Below are 14,118 nucleotides of genomic sequence, written 5' to 3'. Positions count from 1 at the left end.
TGGCTACGGGACAGCGCTGCTGAGCTGGGTTAAATTGTTTTGCTGTACAGTACATTAAAATAGAAAGGCTCCCAAATCCAACCACCCTAATGGGAAAATTATTTGGATAGGTAGCCGAAAGCCTTCAGAAGTTGCCAGGAAAATAGGACGACTGTCATGGAAGATAGCATCTCCACCCTGACTACACAAGAAGAGAACTCACCGTGTCAAAACGCAGTCCCCTGTCTTTTCTGCTCCGTGGCCTACTGCTACCCTTCCTCTCGTTCTTTGCCTAGTTATTCCTCAGCTAGGACTTTATCTGAGCTTCTTTGGTAGACATGGAACAAGCATTAACAGAGCGCCTACTGTATTTGAGGCACAGAATAAGCAGTAACACCTTCTACCCTACGAGATATAAAATGAGTATGAATGCAGCGCCTGCTAATACCAGGCACAGGACAATCATTGAGGCGCCTACTGAATGCAAGGCATGAGGCAAGCATTAATGTTGTCACTGCCACCACTGAGCTGGTTCCCACTGGCAGTGACCTTGTACCACTAAATGGACTACTATGGGTCCTGCACCACCCCCCAGTTACTGTTCGAGACTCTCTTTTTTTTATGGTTTTCAGCCACGGTGTAAATCCATCTTGTTGAAGGCCTTTCTCTTTGTCATTGGGCTCTCCTTTCCCAAGCATGATCTTCTCTTCCGGTGACAAGTCTCGCCTGAGGGCATGTCTACAGCTGTTGAGACAAAGTCCCGCCACCCTCACTCCCGAGGAGCCTTCTGGCAGTACTTCTTCCCGAGAAGGGTTTGTTTGTTCTTCTGGTAGGTCCAAAGTACTTCCGATATTCTTTGCCAAAACTACGGTTCAAATACATCCGTGTCCCACCTCTGGTCTTTCTGATTTATGGTCCCGTGTTCATAGACAGAGAAGGCGATGGAAAGCAGCATCCCACTTCTAGTTCGCAGTGATGCCTTCCCGCATCACTGGTTTCAAGAGGTCTACGTCTTCCGCAATGCTTTACAGAGGTAGCGTGCAGCAGATCTGCGAAGTGCAGGATGCCGCTGTTTGACCTCTGCTTCTCTTGAGTCTTCACTCTGAGTTCAAGCAGAATGAAGTCCCTAGCGACCATGGTCTATTCACTGTTTACTATGACGTTGTCCCTTGGTCCAGATGGGAGGATTTGGGTCCTCTGTCACTGAGTCCTAAGCCATCGTCGTTCCGTCCCCCACCGCAGTGCAACGTCCCGCTAAGGTTCTATCGCTCACTGCAGGGGCCACAGGGAACTCGCAGACAGTACTCCCGTTCGCGGGCTTTTATTAGGGAAGGTGAAACAGGTTATAGTTCAGGTTCAGAAATGCTCAGGGTACAGTTCTTCAGCCAGAGCATGTGCAAACGAACAAATAGACTGCTACCTGTTCAATTCCGACTCATCACCATCCTGGAGGGCTACGGTTCTCAACTTGTGGGTCACGGCCCCTTTGGGGGTCAAATAACCCTTTCACAGGGGTTGCCTAAGACCATCAGAAAACACATGTTTCTGATGGTCTGAGGGACGGAGACAGCGCTCCTCTATGCATCTCCAAGTGGGTTCGCCCACCTGCAGATGCGCCCACCTATGAGTACCCAGCGTGAAGACTGTTACCCATGCTACACCACGCTCCAGGCCAACATTTCATTTATTTGTAATTAGAAATAAACATTTCACAATATATAATTACATGCTGTTTTTGTGATTCCTCACTATGTTTTACTGATGTTCCATCTGTAACGATGAAAATACATCCTGCCTATCGGATATTTACATGACGATTCATGACAGTAGCAAAGTGACAGTGATGAAGTAGCAATGAAAATAATGTGATGGCTGGGGGTTACCACCCCACGAGGCCCTGAATGAAAGGGTCTCGGCATGAGGAGGGTTGAGAACCGCTGCCGTAAGGTGTAGCAGAACTGCCGGCTCAGTATTTCCAAGGTTGTCAATCTTGACGGGAGCAAAAATCCTCCTCTTTCTCCCAGGGAGTCACTGGTGGGTCCAAACTGCTGACCTTGTGGTCAGTGGCCCGCTATGCCACCAGGGCTCCTTCAAGACGTGCGACAACGTTCCTTTAGGGCTACTGATAAATGCTCAAAGGACATGCGACTCAGCTGTAAGCCTCCATCCAGTTTAAGGCACTCGGCTCCAGCTCCCCGGATCAACAAACCCAGCTCCGTAAATGAAGGGCCCAGAGGCATTCACTCCACAAGCCAGCCTCTTACCCCAAAGCACTCGGTTTTACTTGCTCTGTGACCTGAGAAGTCCACTGCTCCGCTTCTTGCTTCAGTGGATACAAACATGTCAATCTGATAGGCTCATCCTCACCTAATCCACGCTTTTAAAAAGAACACCGTACGTGGAGACAGCAAAAAAAGGTCATTAGAAAGACGGGAAAGCCTGACAAGGTCCACGTGGATGTCAGGAGAGATGCTGCCCTTCGTTCTGGACTGTAGAGTCAGGAAAGCTCCCGGAAGAAAAGAGGCACAGAGAGCTGCACGGAAAACTTCAGCCCGGGAGACAATGGACCCAACGAAACGAGCAAGGACCTGGAGTTAGAAAATCAAAAAACAAAGAGCAGGCTCGGCCGATGTCAGGCTGAAAGATGGAAGGGAAAACTCAAGCCTCGACTTGCATGACCCACAGATTCTCTGGACAAAGTAGTAAACCGTGCCGGAAGCCTCCATAGGAAATGGGACAAACACACAGAACCCTTGTACCCCAAAGAACGAGCGGACACGCGACCACTTCAAGAGGTAGCAGATGAGCGAGAGCCAATGGTGCTGGAGAAGAGCTCTAAGCTCCACTGGAGGCCTTTACGACAAACAAGGCCCCACGAACGGACAGAATGACGATGTAAATGCCCGACAGGCTGGGGCACTCACCCCTCCAGGTCAAGAAATTTGGAAGATGGCTACCTGGCCTACTGATTGGAAGGGACTTATAATTGCCCCTGGGAGGAAGATGGGGCTTTCTGCTCCCGTGAACAGTCACCGTCTGGGAAACCCACAGGAGTATCGCTGAGTCGGCGTTGACTCGATGGCAGTGTGATGTTTTAGTATTTTATTTTATACACATTCCCAAGAAAGGAGACCCAACAGAATGTGGACACTCTGAAATGAAAGCATTCGGATCATATCTGAGTAAAGGTTGAATGAAGGTCATTCAGCAGCGGTGGCAGCAGGCAGTCATTGTCAGGATTGCCAGTAATTCAGGCTGTATTCCGAAGAGGACGTGGGATAAGGGACATCCCTGTTGATGTCAGATTGGCTCTTGGCTGAAAGCAGAGACTTCCAGAAAGATATTGACTTGGGTTTAATTGTCTGTCCCGAGACATTCAACTCTGTGGATCCTAACAGAAGAATAGGAATTCCCGAACTGAGAAGAAGAGGAATTCCCGAACTCTTCAGTTTGCGCACGGGGAACCTGTACAAGGACCAAGAGGCAGAACAAGGGAATCAGGAAACTTGTGTCTCCCGACTTACTCCGTTTTTATGTGAGCAAATCATCTGGAAGCTGGACTATATGAAAAACGTGGCATCAGGATTGGAGGGAGGCTTAGTGACATACTTTGATACACAGACGACACAACCTTGCTCGCTGAAAGTGCGGAGGACTTGAAGCCCTTGCTGATGGAGATCCAGGACTGCAGCCTTCAGTACTGATTACACCTCAACGCAAAGAAGACCCAACATCCTCACGACTGGAGCATAGGGAACATCGTGATACATGGAGAAAAGGAGGGAGTTGTCCAGGATTGCATCTTGCTTGGCTCCACAATCCATGCTCCTGGAAACAAGTCAAGCGTCCCAATGGCATATGGCACTGGCCAATCTGCTGCCCAAGCCCACTCTAAGGCGTTGAAAGGCAAGGATGTGACGTTGAGGACTCGGGTCTGCCCGACCCAAGCCGTAGTGTTTCAATCATCTCCCTGCAGGCCGGTGAGAGCTGGGTATTGAATAAGGAAAGCCAGAGGAGAATCGCTGCACTGGCACTGGTGAGGCAGGTTGACCGCCACGGGCTTCCGGGAAAACGAAGAGATCTGTCTCGGAAGAAGTCCAGCAGGGCGTCCCTGAGAAGCCAGGGTGAGGAGACTTGGTCTCACCCACTGGAGTCACGGCGTCAGGAGAGATCAAGTCCCTGGAAGAGGACATCACGCTCGGTCAAGTCGAAGCGTAGCCAAAGAGAGAGGAACATGAAGAAGTAGACCCTCGAAGCGATGGGTGGGCACGGTGGCCGCAACAAGGAAATATCACAAGAAGCCTAAGGCTGGAGCAGGGCTGGGCAGTGTCTCCTCTTGTGCAGGAGGTCGCTACGAGTCAGAGACCCCCCTCAGGGGCACCTAACGACCGAGTGGCGGTCACGGGCAGCAGACCGGGCTGCTCGTGGCTCCTGGTTGCTTTCATCCCCAGAAGGGGGCATTCTCTAAACGGGCACAGACTCTCCCTGCAGAGACAGCTCCCGTGGCAAAGTCCTTGTTAAAATTCACAAAACCCAACCGTTGTTTTGCCGGGTTGTTTTTTTTTTTTTTCCGTAGGTTCCCTTTCCAGGGTCAACCCGTCTCTCCGCAGTTCTAGGTCAGACTTAGAGGTCCACTTAAGTGGCCCTTACTCTACATAGACCAGCGGTTCTCAACCTGTGGGTCGAACGACCCTTTCACAGGGGTCACCCGATTCATAACAGTGGCGAAATCACAGTTAGGAAGTAGCGACGAAACTAATTTTATGGTTGGGGGGGCACCACAACATAAGGAACTGTATGAAAGGGTCAAGGCACGAGGAAGGTTAAGAACCACTGACATAGATTACAATCAAGCCTGTTCCTACGGGAAACTCCTAGATCCCCTTTCGGTCTATCCAATCAAGGGTCGGCTCACCTGCTCCCTGTGGTCGTGGTAATGGCTTTGTTTTCCATCACACCTGTTGGCCTGTTTTACACGACCAGGTAGGAGCAATACTCAATACCCACAGAGCGGTCAGGTAGACAAACAGCCCTTAACTGTGAAATATTACCCAAATTTAATCTTCTCTTCTCCCTGCCTGGACTGTGTCTCGTCATGTGCATGTGGCCATGCCCTGTCCATCATGCATTGCTTCACCAGCCGGGCTTTTGCTCCGGGTCACTCCAGAGGCATCTTTTCTCCTCACACAGCAGCAGCATACCATTCCTTCCAGCCCTTCCAGCCCTTCCAGCTAGCAATAATCCAAGTAACCCTCTAAGAATCAAAACATTTGCTCCCCATGCACCCCCTCCTTTCTCTTATGAAACCCCGGACTTCCATGAGTCTGGGGCTGTTTGCAAGGAATTCCACATTCCTGACGCCAATCTGATGTCTCCCAACCCCACTAGCTTTCCAGGTAGGTTCTAGAACTCGTGGCATTGGCCACTCAGAACTCATAGGCAATGCGCGGGATTGTGGGGACGGTTATGCACACAGGTTAACAATTCAGGCTGAGAAATGCTCAGGATACAGTTCTTCAGTTAGAACACGCACAAATGCAAAAAAAAAAAAAAAAAACCACCCAACGCTCAGTGCTGCCAAGTCAATTCTGACTCGTCACCACCCTGTAAGATGAAGTGGGACTGTTTCCAAGGCTACAGAGCTTGACCAGAGCAGACCTCCGCATCCTTCTCCCAGGAGTCCCTGATGGGCTCCCACTGCTGAACTTGAGGTAAGCAATGCACTGCGACATCCCACAAACGACGCTAGTAACCCACTATGCCACCAGCGCTCGCTCAGGACATGTCACAACGTTTTGTGTTGATTTAATTTCTTCTTTCTGTACATGTTACTAAGTTGTGGGGGGGGGTTGTTTTGTTTGTTTTTTAGAACTGCTGATCAATGCCCAATGGGCATGTCACGCTGCTGTAAGCCTCAACCCAGTTGACAGCACTCAGCTCCAACGCCCTAGTTCAGCAAACCTAGCACCCCGAATGAAGGGCCCAGAGGTACTCACTCCACAAGCCAGCCTCCTGCGGACAAGCGCTCAGCTTTGCTTGCTTGCTTTGTGGGCTGGGAAGTGCCCTGCCCTGTCTCACGCTCTGGCTCCTGGTCCTGCTGCTGCTCCTCCTCCTCCTGTGTGGAGCTGTCTCTGGGATCGAGGAAGTTCATTGCACAGGGATCTCTGGGTCCACAGGACGCGCTCCGCTCCTGGCGCTTGCTGGCAGCGAGCTCTCCCTTCCGGCTTCTGAGATGGATCATTTTATACCCAACAGAATGGCACTAACAATGAACCCTCCACCTGGGCTCCCACACCTGAACCCTATCAGTGTCTTCCCTCACCTGTTTCCCCAGACCCACCAGGAAGGGGCTGTTTGCTGGGGGGGGGGGGTGCAGGGACGATGGCAGGAAGAGCCACATTAAATAATTCACTGCCCTTCGATAGTGAAGGCTACGCTTTTGATCATTATCAGCAAGCGCTTCAAGTCCTCGCTTTCAGCAAGCAAGGTTGCGTCACATGCACACCACAGGTTCTCAGTAAGCCTTCCTCCAGTCCTGGTGCCGCACTTCTTCATAGGATGCGGCTTCTCTGATGGTTGGCTCAGTGTTCGGATTGAGCAAGTTTGGTGAGAGGATATAAAACCTGTCTCACGCCTTTTCTGGTTTTTTTAAATCGTTTTAATAGGGGCTCATACAATTCTTATCACAATCCATACATACATCAGTTGTGTAAGGCACATTTGTACGTTCATTGCCCTCATCATTCTCAAAACATTTGCTCTCCACCTAAGCCCCTGGCATCAGTGCCTTATTTTCCCCCTCCCTCCCCGCTCCCCACTCCCTCAGGAACCCTTGATAATTTATAAATTATTATTTTGTCCTATCTTGTCTTGTCCGATGCCTCCCTTCACCCCCTTTTCTGTTGTCTGTCCCCCTTTTCTGATTTTAAACTATAGAGTATTTTCTTTTAAAACCTGATTTTCAACCATGCAGTATCTCCTCCGCCCCACTCCCCCCGCCCAACCTCAGGGCCAGAGCACTTCTTCCAGGCCAAGATGTTGAGACTTCATCTTACACCATTGGGATCGCTGGTCAGGAGAAACCAGTTCTTGGAGAAGGATCTCATGTTTGGTGAAATGGGGGAGAGTGGGTAGCAGTGAAGGAGAGGATGTCCCTAAAGGAACTGGATGGACACGTGGCTGTAACAATGAGCTCACAAGCATAGGAACTGCAGGACCGGGCAGTGTGTCCTTCTGTTGTCCTGGGGTGGCTATGGGTCGGCACCAACTGAAAGGCATGTAACAAGTACTCCCTGTCCTGTCTGATCCGCCGTCTCGTGGCCCATGTTCAGGTCCTGCGTAAGCAGAACGAAGTGCCCTGGAATTCCTATTCGTCTCAAAGTCATGCGTGGTTAGTAATGATCGGCACGGTCAGATGCCCGGGCAGAGCCAATAAAATGCAATTCACCCCTTTTTCGGGTATTTTCTGCTTCCAGCCACAGCCGTCTTACATCGGCAAGGAGAGCCCCCTTTCCACAGCCCCTTCTGAACCCGGCGTGAATCGCTGGTCCTCCCTGTCAATGTACCGCTGCACTCAGAGTTGAACGACCTTCAGCAAGGTTTTACCTGCTTGTGATAGGATGAGACTCTTATGATAATTTCCCCTTCTGTTGGGTCACCTTCCACTGGAATGGGTTCCAATATGGATCTCTACCAATCAGCTGGCCAGGTACCTGTCTTCCAAATGTCTCGGTACAGCAGAGTGAGTGCTTCCAGCGCCTCGCCAGCTTACTGGAGTGTCTCAGTTGCATTTTGTCAAATCCCCCAGCCTTGTTTGTCACCAGTGCCTTCAGTGCAGCGTGGCCTTCTTCCTCCGATGCCACCCTCTTGAAACGCTTGAGCACCTAACCAGCTCTTTTCTACATAAGCGCTCTGTCTTCCCTTAGATGCCTGCTGCGTTCCTTCCTTCGGGGATCTCACTCCGGGTCTTGCCACGTTTCCTGAAGACGTTGCAGCTCCTCTTACGCTGTCCTTGGAAATCCTCACAGGAGTGTGACTCACAGGCCCTGGGGCACCCAGGAGAACCGCTCCCTGGAGTCTCTGAGACGAAATATTGGCGGGAGCAGACAGCCTCCTCAGGGAGCAAATGCTGGTTGATCCCAACGGCTGAGTTGGGTCAGTCACCCAACCCATGAGCTCACCGGCTCTTGTTAGTTCAGTTACTCTACATGTGTGTCAGTCCAAGTAGACCAGAGAAACAAATCCAGGGAGACTCATATGTGTATAGAAAGGAACTTTAGATACAAGAGCAATGGTTTATTGAGAAAACATCCCAGCCCAGTCCAGATCAAGTCCAATAAGTCTGATAATATCCCATTTGTCTGATCTCAATCTATAAAGTCCTCTTCAGACTCATGAAACACATGCAATGACACCGAATGCAAGAGGATCACAGGTCAGGGGTGGAAGGTCTTGTGAATCCAGAGGCAGTGTAAGCATCTCAGTGCTGGCAGGGGTCTCCACATGGCTTCCTCCAGTTCAGGGCACTAGTGTGTTTCCATGTGTCTTGTCAACTGCAATGTCTCCCAAGAAGTGAACACAGAGAGAGTGTGTCCTGCCTCCAAGGAGGAATACAGGAATCCCCAGAATCCTCAGGAGAAGGCCATGCCCACACTGAGGCCCCATTGGCTATGACCTGATTAACAGGCTAGACTCCACCCCTTCACTCTGAATCCTCTCAAATCGACCAGGATTGCATAACTAGCACAGCATGTGACAGGAAGTTTCAGCATCTCTTCTGACAACCATTCTGCTCCCTTACAATGTGGTGCCTGTCAGCTGTCAGACAGGAGACAAGCTTTACCGGAGAGGCTGCTTGAGGCCTGGCATGATTCCGGCGTCAGTTTGGCAGTACCAGCTGCACCCCAGGCCTGGAAGGAGCGTTAATGTGCTGTTGTTAAGGGCTGTCATGAAGGTTCAGACTCAAAGCGACTGTGGACTCTGCGTAGAACAAGGGGAACCACGCCCAGTCCTGTGCCAGCCCCACCATCATTCTTATGTTAGACCCCCTGGTCGCAGCCATGGTGCCCGTCCATCTCCTTGAGGGCCCTCCTCTTTGTCCCTGCCCCTCCGCTTGACCAAGCATGATGGCCTTCTCCAGGGACTGGCCTCCCCTGACCACATGTCCATCCTCGCCTTTAAGGAGCATCCTGGCTGTCCTTCCAAGAGATTTGTCTGTTCTTCTGGCAGTCAGGGAACTTTCAATCCCCCTGGGCAGCACGGACGTCCACACGCATCCATTCCTGTCCAGTCTTCCCCATTCACTGTCCAAGCTTCCCAGGCTCCTTAAGGTCCCACATGCTATGACCACGCACTGGCCCGGCTTCCTGCTCATCACCTCCCATTTGTCAACAGAGGCTTAACTGTTGCAAGGACTCAAGGCATGTTTCAGCGGATCTTCTGGATTCAGATGGACTAGAAAGAGAGGCCTGTGATGAAAGCCCTGCGGATCACAGCCATGGGATCCACAGCAAAGCCTGGATCACAGCCATCGGATCCACAGCAAAGCCTGGATCACAGCCATCAGATCCACAGCAAAGCCTGGATCACAGCCATCGGATCCACAGCAAAGCCTGGATCACAGCCATCAGATCCACAGCAAAGCCTGGATCACAGCCATCGGATCCACAGCAAAGCCTGGATCACAGCCATGGGATCCACAGCAAAGCCTGGATCACAGCCATGGGATCCACAGCAAAGCCTGGATCACAGCCATGGGATCCACAGCAAAGCCTGCGGATCACAGCCATGGGATCCACAGCAAAGCCTGGATCACAGCCATCGGACCCACGGCTGCTCTCACAATGGGGCAGGCGCAACAGTGGGAAGCATTTGTTTCCTGGCACACGGGCTCGCCAGGAGACGGGGGCCAATGGGACATGGTCTGACAAGAATAGCAAAACACTCTTCTCTGGATTCACCACGGGGCTGACCGGTCCCCAGGAGGCACCCCTGGCCAGCAAGGTATCCAGTCTGGTTCCAGCAGGCCTTGAGCGAGGGCCACCCACCCACCACGTGGGGGGAGGGCTGGTGGGAAGGACAGGCGTGGGACTAGGAGGGGGCGGGGCCACCCATCCCAACCACTGCTTTTCAAACTATGGAAGAGGAATCTTTGTGCCTAGTGTGTTGCTGGAGAAACCTTGGTTGGTCAGCAGTTCAAAACCACCAGCTGCTTCTTGGGAGAAAGACAGGCTTCCTACTCCCATAAACAGTTGTCCCGTAAACTCACAGGGCCAGTTCCTGCTCTCCTGCAGAGTCCATCTGAATCAGAATTGACTTGGTGGCAGCAAGTTTGGCTGGGGCAAGTTTGCTGGGCTGTGAACCTCAAGGGTAGCAGTTTGAATCCACCAGCCGCCCCTTGGGAGAAAGACGGAACTTTCTACTCCCATAAAGAGTGAGAGTCTCAGAAACCCACAGGGGCAGCTACCCGTCCTGTAGGGTCTCCGCGAGTCAGCATCCACTCCAAGGCAGTGAGTCTGATTTTTGTTTGTCTCTTTTCTAGGGTGTTGCTGGAGCCCTGGTAGCATAGTGGGTTATGCATTAGACTGCTGATCACAGGTCAGTGGTTCGAGCCCACTAGCCAGTCTGCAGGAGACATGAGAAAGATGAACTCCTGTCATGCTTCACGGGCTCAGAAACCCGCAGGGCAGTTCTGCTCTGTTTTACTTGGTCACTGGCAGGGACGCGCACAGCTACCCTGGCTCCACAGACGTCCCAACCCTCGCCTGCCTGGCATGACCCTGCACCACCTCTTCTCCCCACCTGGCTGGGCCCTGCTTCCACACACCTGGCCCCACCTTCACACATCAGCAGAGCCCTGACGCTGCCCTCCCCCTTGCTCACCTGTCTTAAGATAAGCAGGCGAGGGAGGGTCAAAGTCTCCATTTATGAGCCCAATAGATGTTGGGATCAGCTCCTTGAAGCCCCCAACCTCGGCTTCTGGCACCACTTCAGCCAAAGGGAGCAGGGGGCCTTGGACTTGGGGTGTCTGCCCTACCCCCAAGACAGACAGCAGCTGCCCTGCCTGTCCTAGGGGTGGTGGTGGTGACTGGGTGCTCTCAAGTTCCTGGGCGTGTGACGGGCTAGACCTGCTCCACAGGGTTTCCTCGGCTGGGGTCTTTGTAGCAGACCACCAGCCCTTTCTCCCTCTGCAATTGGGCACTGGAATTGCCAGTCACCAAGTCGATCCTGGCTCGGGCGGCACCATCAGGGTCAAACATTTCAGAAGTAGGCCACTGGACCTCCAGAAGCCCCTCTGGGTGAACTCGACTGCCGGTTAGCAGCTGAACACCTTTTGTGTCACGGGGTTGGGGGAGGGCTCCCTGGAATGCCCATCCAGGGGCATAACCGTCGCTGAGGCCTTGGCCAAATGACCCCTCTCTTCCAAAGAGTCTCCTGATGATCCTCCCCAGCTGACCCCAACTCAGCCACTGTGGATGGCTGGACTCTCATGAGCCCCCTCTGTGCTGCTGTCCACCATTAGAGATGACCGTCTTTGTCCAGCTCTCTTTCAGGCCAGACGCAGGACTCCTCAGCCATTTCAGACCCAAAGGGCGGCCTTTCCCCAACGACGAGGTTCAGGGGGCTCCAAATGCAGGGGGGATTGGAACAGGAGACCTGGGAGGGAGCAGGGTGCGGGATGGTGCGTGCAAGAGGCAGGGGGAGAGAAGGGTCAAAGCAGAATGTGCAGGAGCTGTGGAAGGTCAAACCGGTCGTCTGCCCTGTAAACCTTCACCTTCATTATAAGACAATGTCCCAAATTCTTGCCGTTTTAACGATTCTTTTTAATTGTAATACTTAAATCATTTTATTAGGGCCTCGTACAGCTCTTATCACAATCCACTCGTACATTCTCCATTGTGTCAAGCACTTTTGAACATTTATTTCCCTCCTCATTCTCAAAACATTTGCTTTCTACTTGAGCCCTTGATATCAGCTCATTTTCCCACCTCCCCCTCCCTCTCCCCTCCCCCATGAACCCTTGATAATTTATAATTTTTTTCATATCTTACACCATCCGATGTCTCCCTTCACCCACTTCTCTGCTGTCCATCCACAGGAAGGAGGTTATATGTAGATCCTTGTAATCTGTTTCCCCTCTCTCCCTTACCTTCCCTCCACCCTCCCAGTATCGCCACTCTCACCACTGGTCCTGAGGGGTTCATCTGTCCTGGATTCCCTGTGTTCCCAGTTCCTATCTGTACCCGTGTACATCCTCTGGTCTAGCCAGATTTGTAAGGTAGAATTGGGATCATGATAGTAGGGTGTGGGGAGGAAGCATTCAAGAACTAGAGGAAAATTTATGTTTCATCATTGCTACACTGCACCCAGACTGGCTCGTTTCCTCCCCTCAACCCTTCTGCAAGGGGATGTCCAATTGCCCACAGATGGGCCCTGGGTCCCCACTCTGCACTCTCCCTCATTCACAATGCCATGATTTTTTTGGTCTTTGATGCCTGATAACTGATCCCTTCGATGCCACATGATCTCACAGGCTGGTGCGCTTCTTCCATGTGGGCTTTGTTGTTTCTCAGCTAGATGGCCGCTTGTTTACCTTCAAGCCTTTAAGACCCCAGACACTATATCTTTTAGTAGCCGGGCACCATCAGTTTTCTTCACCACATTTGCCTGTGCACCAGTGATCATGCGAGGAAGGTGAGCATCTCAGACTGCCGAATTGTTAGAACAAAGTGTTCTTGTGTTGAGGGAGTACTTGAGTAGGGGCCCATTGTCCATCTGTTTCCTTAATACTAAACTTATAAATATATTTATATAGATCTATTTCCCCCTTGTTGTATATAAATATATTTACATCTGTATATGCCTGTATTTAGATCTCTCTTAACTTCCCTTTGCCTCCTAGTTCTTTCCTCTATTTCTTTGTACTTTCCTCTTGTCCCACTATCATGTTCAGCCTTCATTTGGGTTTCAGGAATTCCTCTTGGTTACATTGCCCTTGATCCAGCCCTACCAGGCCTCCTACACCCTCCTTGCCACTGATTTTGGATCACTTGTTCCCTTTTCCCTGGGTTTGTTAACACCCACTTCCTTTGCCCCACTTCCCCTCTCCCATGTCCCCCTGGGACTGTCATCTGTTGTTTTCTCTTCCAGCTTGTTTATCCCGCCTTCCAGGTAGACACGCAGCGACAACAATATGCACCATCACAAGACCGAGTGCAACGAAGCAACAATAGAGAATAAAACAATATCTACAATAAATTCCTGTAAGTAGTTCAAGGTCTGTTTGTTGTCCTTATGAGTGGTTTCCAGTGGAGCCTGATGGGTACCATGCCCTGGCCCCACATTCCCTGGGGACTGACATTCCCTGGGGACTTCATTGCTCTGCTCCCCCCTCCCCCTGGTCCCCCACTGCTCTGCTGCACACCCCCAGAGGCTGGCTTCAGTGTAGTGGGCTGGGGGGGGGGGCACAATTCCCGCCATGTGTCTCTAATGTTGACACCCCCCCCCCGTGGTGCTACGGGTCAGTGAAGAACGCTGTGTCCCATGGTGGGGCCAGCTCTGTGGTCGTCTCTGTGCATTGGCTGCTCTGAGCAGAAGCATTGTCCTCAGGGCCTGGTGAGCCAGGATGTACTTCACTCTTTTTTCCCCTCCCCCCCCCCTCATTGGCTCCCACATGTCCTGATCAGACAAGTCCCTCTCCTTGAGCTGTAGCTTTAGTGCTGTCCTCTGAAGTGACTTCCTCGGGGGGGGGGGGGGGGGGTGCTGCCCACTTAGTTGGTAATGGGGCCGGCCCTCATGTTCTAACAATTATGAGGGCGCACGCAGGCATGTGACTTGCATTCACGTGTGTGTGAGACCATCGCCCACCACTGTCGGCCTCCAAAGCTGGCCGTCACCTCAAACCGACACCCAGCACCCCCCTAATGATAATCAACACCCACACCCCTCCTCCCCGGGGCCCTGGCTCCTCAAATCCACTCTCCGTTTCTAGTAACGTCTATGATCACTGCCATTGATTGAATCGACGCCGACTCAAGGTGACCCTAGAGGACAGGGTGGAGCTGCCCCTGTGGGTTTCTGAGACTGGCACTCTTGACAGGGGCTTAGAAATCCCCGTCTTTCTCCTGAGCAGCGGCCGGT

The sequence above is a fragment of the Tenrec ecaudatus genome, chromosome 1 (genome assembly GCF_050624435.1).
Source record: "Tenrec ecaudatus isolate mTenEca1 chromosome 1, mTenEca1.hap1, whole genome shotgun sequence".
Taxonomy (NCBI): Eukaryota; Metazoa; Chordata; class Mammalia; order Afrosoricida; family Tenrecidae; genus Tenrec; species Tenrec ecaudatus.
The sequence above is the reverse complement of the archived record's forward strand: the minus strand, read 5'-3'. Positions refer to the sequence as shown.